The following is a 7,028-nucleotide window of genomic DNA, read 5'->3' as shown; positions in this document are numbered from 1 at the left end:
CCTGCCTTCAATCCTTCCCAGCATCACAGTCTTTTCCAGTGAGTCAGTTCTGTGCATCAGGTGGCCAAAGTATTGGAGTTTCAGCTTTAGCATCAGTCCTTCTAATGAATATTCAGGACTGATTTCCTTTAGGATGGACTGGCTGGATCTCCTTGCAGTCCAAGGGACTCTCAAGAGTCTTCTCCAACACCACAGTTCAAAAGCATCACTTCTTTGGTGCTCAGCTTTATTCACAGTCCAACTCTCACATCCATACATGACCACTGGAAAAACCATAGCCTTGACTAAACAGAACTTTGTTGACAAAGTAATGTCTTTGCTTTTGAATATGCTATCTAGGTTGGTCATAACTTTTCTTCCAAGGAGTAAGCATCTTTTAATTTCATGGCTGCAGTCACCATCTGCAGTAAATTTGGAGCCTAAGAAAATAAAGTCACTCACTGTTTCCACTGTTTCCCCATCTATCTGCCATGAAGTGATGGGGCCAGATGCCATGATCTTCATTTTCTGAATGTTGAGCTTTAAGCCTGCTTCCTGATCTGCATACAGATTTATTTAGGGGCAGGTCAGGTGGTCTGGTATTCCCATCTCTTTCAGAATTTTCCACAGTTTATTGTGATCCACACAGTCAAAGGCTTTGGCATAGACAATAAAGCAGAAATAGATGTTTTTCTGGAACTCTCTTGCTTTTTCCATGACCCAGCAGATGTTGGCAATTTGATCTCTGGTTCCTCTGCCTTTTCTAAAACCAGGTTGAACATCTGGAAGTTCATGGTTCATGTATTGCTGAAGTCTGGCTTAGAGAATTTTAAGCATTACTTTACTAGTGTGTGATATGAGTGCAATTGTGCAGTAGTTTGAGCATTCTTTGGCATTGCCTTTCTTAGAGATTGGAATGAAAACTGATCTTTTCCAGTCCTTTGGCCACTGCTGAGTTTTCCAAATTTCCATATTGAGTGCAGCACTTTCGCAGCATCATCTTTTAGGATTTGAAACAGCTCAACTGGAATTCCATCACCTCCACTAGCTTTGTTCATAGTGATGCTTCCTAAGGCCCACTTGACTTCACATTCCAGGATGTCTGGCTCTAGGTGAGTGATCATAACATCGTGATTATCTGGGTCATTAAGATCTTTTTTGTACAGTTCTTCTGTGTATTCTTGCCACCTCTTCTTAATATCTTCTGCTTCTGTTAGGTCCATACCATTTCTGTTCTTTATTGACCCCATCTTTGCATGAAATGTTCTGTTGGTATCCCTAATTTTCTTGAAGAGATCTCTAGTCTTTCCCATTCTGTTGTTTTCCTCTACTTCTTCGCACTGATCACTGAAGAAGGCTTTCTTTTCTCTCCTTGCAATTCTTTGGAACTCTGCATTCAGATGCTTATAACTTTCTTTTTCTCCTTTGCTTTCTGCTTCTCTTCTTTTCACTGCTATTTGTAAGGCCTCCCCAGAGAGCCACTTTGCTTTTTTGCATTTCTTTTTCTTGGGGATGGTCTTGATCCCTGTCTCCTTTACAATGTCATAAACCTCCATCCATAGTTCATCAGGCACTCTATCAGATCTAGTCCCTTAAATCTATTTCTCACTTCCACTGTATATTCATAAGGGATTTGATTTAGGTCATACTTGATTGGTCTAGTGGTTTTCCCTGCTTTCTTCAATGTAAGTCTGAATTTGTCAGTAAGCAGTTCACGATCTGAGCCACAGTCAGCTTCCGGTCTTGTTTTTGCTGACTGTATAGAGCTTCCCCATCTTTGGCTGCAAAGAATATAATCAATCTGATATCCGTATTGACTATCTGGTGATGTCCATGTGTAGAGTCTTCTGTTGTGTTGTTGAAAGAGGGTATTTGCTATGATCAGTGCGTTCTCTTGGGAAAACTCTTAATTAGCCTTTGCACTGCTTCATTCTGTACTCCAAGGCCAAATTTGCCTGTTACTCCAGGTGTTTCTTGACTTCCTACTTTTGCATTCCAGTCCTGTATAATGAAAAGTACATCTTTGTTGCTTGATAACTTGTTATTGAAAAACGTTGCTTGATAATTTGTTATTGAATGTCTTCTGTAAAGAGGGTTCTTTTATTTTTTTCTTTTTCTTTTGAAGCTTCCTTGAAGTGAATTCGCTCAGTTGTATCTTACTCTTTGCGACCCCATGGACTGTAGCCCACCATGCTCCTCCCTCCATGGGATTCTCTAGGCAAGAGTACTGGAGTGGGTTGCCATTTCCTTCTCCAGGGGATCTTCCTGACCCAGGGATCGAACCCAGGTCTCCTGCATTCCAGGCAGACACTTTAACCTCTGAGCCACCAGGGAGGCCCTTGAAGCTTCCTTGGGACCCTGAAAAATACTCCTTCATCTTCTGAACCACCATCCACATCCCAGGAGCTAAAAAATATCTGCAATTCTCTGGCATCGAAGCTACCAAATATAGTTTATAACTAGCTCCTTCCCTCTCACCTGTGTGTGGCCTGATTACAATTTCCTGTTTAGAAAGCATCCAGGTATCCCATTATCCAGGGCTCTTGAATAGGGCCCAATTCCATGTCCATTTCTTGCCACTGGGGTGGGAGGTGGAGTACAAAGCATATAAAGATATATTGAGCAACTTCTCTTTATTTGAATGTCAAGGACCAAGTATTGTTGGGCTTCCACTCTTAGATACCAAATATTCATCACTACATAACATGTATGATCCATTTATACAAAATAGGTTAGTAAGAAAATCACAAATAGCCCTCATTTCTGCCTTAAATAGCAAGGGAAGTGGGGATGAAGCCATCTATACTTTGGGTGCGTAGACACGCTAGGCTGAGGTCCTGGCCCTTCCCAGATGTCATGGGGGCTCTGAGAAAGTCTGAAACCCTCAGTTTCCCAGCTGTAAAATGGGAGAGCTGGATAAAGGATCTTAAGAACAAAGTTTAGCTTTACCTTTTTATGACAGATATTGTCTGGACCTTTCTTGAAATTTCTCTGTAGAGGTAACTCCTCTGAGGATTTAGTTGTTAGTGTATAAAGATGCCCAGGAAGTGGTCTGGGATGGACCTGTCACACAGCTGATGGCCTCAGATTAACTGTGTGCATTCGCTGTCTGTTGTTAAACACACTGCTCCAAACCTAGGGGCTCAAAACAACACGTGTCACCTCCCAGCCTCCAGGATCTGAAGAGTCAAGATCTCCAGGTCAGGCAGGATCTGGCCGTGACGGAGCTGGATGTCAGCTGTGGGATGGGGCTGCTGTCTCACCGGCTGGCTCAGCTGGGGGAGGATCGATCTGCTTTCCACTCGGGTGTGTGGCTGCGGGCAGGCTTCAGATCCTCATGGGCTGAAGGACGGAAGGCCTCCGCTTCTTCCTGTGGGCGTCCACAGGGAGCTCCCAACATGGCAGCTTCCTTCATCAGAAGGGAACAGTGAGAAGAGCCAGGGAAGGAGGGAGGGGAAAAGAGAGAGAGGAGGAGGGATAGGGGTGGTAAGTTCATCTTTTTTAACCTAATCTCAGTAGTGATATTGCAATACTGTTACTATATTATGTTCACTAAATTGAGTCACTAGTTTTAGCCCAGTCCCTGGTGGAGGGGTTAAAACCCAGTGTGATGGGGATATCAGGAGACAGGGTTTTTGGGGATTCATTTCAGAAACTGCCTACCATACTGTGTGACTTCAAGAAAGGAAATGCCTTTGTACCTCATTTTCTTTAGCTGTAAAATGGGATGCTCATGCCTATCTCTTAGCATACCCTGGTTTTTAATGTGTTATCATCGACTTGATTCTGTGTTGCAAGCTCTGAACTGGCTTCGGAGGAAAAAATGATATATAATATAGAGTCCCAGACCTCAAGCATATTACAGTCTGGTCAAATAGATTAAGTTCATTTTGCCTTCAACTGGCTTGATATTTCCTCCCTCTAAGCTTACACCACCAAAATATTTGTAGACACAAATTCAGCTGATGCCCAATACCACCACTCCAACTCCACAACTGTCATTAGCCAAGAACATGTGATGAGAAACTTCCATGAGCCAGAAGATTTTCTTAACTTGTGTTTAGCACTATCCCAACACAGACTAGAGCAGGAGGCTCCATCCAGGGAAGAATGCATGTCCTACTCTGAAAAGGAAAATGCCAGGACACTACCATGGGGAGATGGTTTGACTCTTCCGGCTAAAATTAGGGTTTCTCAAACCAGAGCCTCTGGGTCCCCGGGCAACGGGAATAATATTGGTTCTCAGATTTCTTCTCTTACTATTCTCTGTCTCTCTTGATTTTCTTCCCTCCCTCCATTCCTGCCTTTCTTAATTTTCAGCATTTTAATAAGACCTCTTTTTTTCACTTTTAACAATAATGTTTACTATACAAAGCATTATCATTTTCTCAATAGTCTTCACTCATTTATCAACAAACTTTCCACTGTACTCATTTAATAAATCAACAGTGTCAAACTACACTTCACTACTTTTCAACCTCCAAGCACTCAACTTAGAGACCGACAAGTGCTTGGAGCACTGAAAGGAAAAAGAAGAAAACCTGGAAAGATCAACTGAGATACTTAGGAGCAGTTAAAGGGGATGGGTTAGGGGAAGAATTAGATTCCCGAGCACCATCTGATTTCCCTCACGGGTCCAAGAGGTTTACAAAATCAGTTTTAAGACGTGAGGTTAGGGAATCAGAGGAACCCGTACTCTGGGATATTGCAGGTCATCCAAGTTCCTGGGTTGGCAGAAATAAGAAAAAGAGGGGCAGAGAAAGTGGGAATGGGGAGCAGAGGAGAGGCAGGACAGACAGGAGGCAAGAAGCACAGAGGGAGAAAGCTGTGCCTAGAAGAAGTAAAGGTCGGAACTTGTCATGAATTGGAAAAACAAAAAGCCATAGTCACAAATCTGGAAGATGGACTACGGGACGAGAAAGCCTGGAGTTTTATACCTTCCAGGAGGTGATGACAAATCCTGAAGCTGTACAGTGGCAGGCAGTGAGGTGCATTTAAGACTAAATCTGCAAGACCTTGGCAATCTTGCTTAACTAATTCTACTCTGTGGATTTAAAACCATTATGTGCCTAGAAGGTAGCCACCCAGGCAGGTTACACGCCTAACAGGCAATATAGAAGGGCTCCAAGCCAAGTGAATCTGTAGAAAACAAAATTCAATTAATGTTACTGTCAAGTGAAGAGACAGCGGATTTCATTGTTCTCTTCAACCCTTTTAATAATTTCCTAAAACTAAGCCATTCTGATCACTTGAAATAAGCTAGTATTGCCAAATGCTGCATAATCAAATAGGTTGACTGTAATCAAACCCCAATTTTTCCTGAGCCTTAACTGCTTCTGTGATCTGGAACACAGTTGGCAGCATGGAAGTTATTATTACTTTTTGGGGGGGCAGGGAGGGAACTGGGGATCAACAATTGCCTAACTATAACTGTATGTAAACAAAAGAGATGAAATTGACCAATTAAAGTAGCCATTCAGAATCCCTCTTGCCAAAAAGTTATAACCTTGAGACTGATTAAGCAAAACAGGATTCTGCTACTCAGATGCTCTGAGTCTGGGAAGCACTGGCTTTGATGATAATCCTGATGATAATTCAGTTTTTATTTCGATCTTCTCAGGCTCTTCTGTCTAAGACTACTCTGCCCAGCAGGAAGAAGCCTCACACAAACGTGTACCAGGGTTCAGCGTGGTTCCTTCCAAGGGGCGCCTCCCCATCCTCTTCAGTCGTCCACTTCCTCTCTTCATTCTGTTCTTCTTCCTTCAGCCTTTCCTCATCTTTATCGTTGTCCTCATCCCTGTGCTTGTCCTGCTCTTCCGAATCGGTTTTGTTTTGTCTTTGTCCTTCTTTTGCTCTGAAGCTTCCTTCTTGCCTTTCTGCTCCCTCCTATAAGCTTCCAGAGCTTCTTTTAACGGGGTAACGAACCGCGGAAACTCCGTCTCCTCCATGGCAGACAGCACATCGCTGGCATTCGGTGTCTTGAGTTTCCCTCTCGTCGCGAAGCTGTTGGCACAGGATGTGGCACTGAGCACGAAGACGCTGGTGGCGCGGGACGTGGAGATGCTGACACCGTCCCGGAGCGCCTCCTTGATGATGCCGGTGATGACGGCGTTGGGAGGTTTAGCTCCTCGGGCCTCTCCGCCATGGCCGCAGCCGGGGACCCCGCCTGCGACTTCCGCTTCAGGCCTCTACGGCGTCCGCACTTCCGCATCGCCACGGTCTGACCCAGCGAGGCTTCCGTCCTGCCCCGCGTGGCCCCAGTAATAACCTCTTTTTACATTTCTCTCTGAGAAGGCCAACTACAGAAATCTGGGGTGTTGCTGGAATAACATAACACTGGTTATCTCAGAGTGATCTGCAACATATGCTGGTTCTTATTTGTGCCTCTGAAAAGCAAAAATTGGAAACCCAAGCTGATATTTCCTAATAAATTCAGTTTGGCAGACATAGTATCTCAAGTGGTTAGTCTTTAGAGGACAGCTTTGGACACGTTGCTTTAAGTCATGGTAAATGCTGCCCTCTGGTGGACACATGTGGACATTACAATCTATGAATGAGGCGCGAAGAGCAAAGGTACTTGAAAACTTGTTATTGAACATCTTTGCCTAAGGGGGTCTGTTTGTTGTTCTTCTTTTCTCTTGAGGGATTTCTTGGAACCCTGAAAAATTCTGATTCGTCTTCAGAACCACTTTCCACATCTCAGGAGCTACAAAATATCTGCAATTTTATGGCTTGTAAGCTACCAAATCTAGCTTTTATAACTACCTGCTTCCCTCTTGCCTACCTGTGGGTTGCTTACAAAGTTTTCTCTTTAGAAAGCAACCAGGTATCTCCATTTTCCAGGGCTCTTAACAATTCCACTCATGTCTGTTTCTTGCTGCTGGGGCGGGAGGTGGAGAACCAAGGGTATTAAAGAGATAAAGAGATAGTGAGGAACTTCTTTTCATTGTGAAAATCAAGGAGCAAGTATAGTTGGCCTTCCACTCTTGCAGCAAATATTAAAAGCTATGACAAACCTAGACAGCATATTGAAAAGCAGAGGCATTATT

General features: G+C 43.7%; 1 pseudogene; it reads right to left on the bottom strand.

Annotated features, from left to right (window-relative positions):
* Nucleotides 1-5,640: 5,640 nt before the first annotated feature.
* LOC120865164 lies at nt 5,641-6,124 on the bottom strand (annotated as a pseudogene).
* Nucleotides 6,125-7,028: the final 904 nt, after the last annotated feature.

This window comes from Oryx dammah, unplaced genomic scaffold (genome assembly GCF_014754425.2).
Source record: "Oryx dammah isolate SB20612 unplaced genomic scaffold, SCBI_Odam_1.1 HiC_scaffold_1, whole genome shotgun sequence".
Taxonomy (NCBI): domain Eukaryota; kingdom Metazoa; phylum Chordata; class Mammalia; order Artiodactyla; family Bovidae; genus Oryx; species Oryx dammah.
This window is presented reverse-complemented; position numbering and strand designations above follow the sequence as displayed.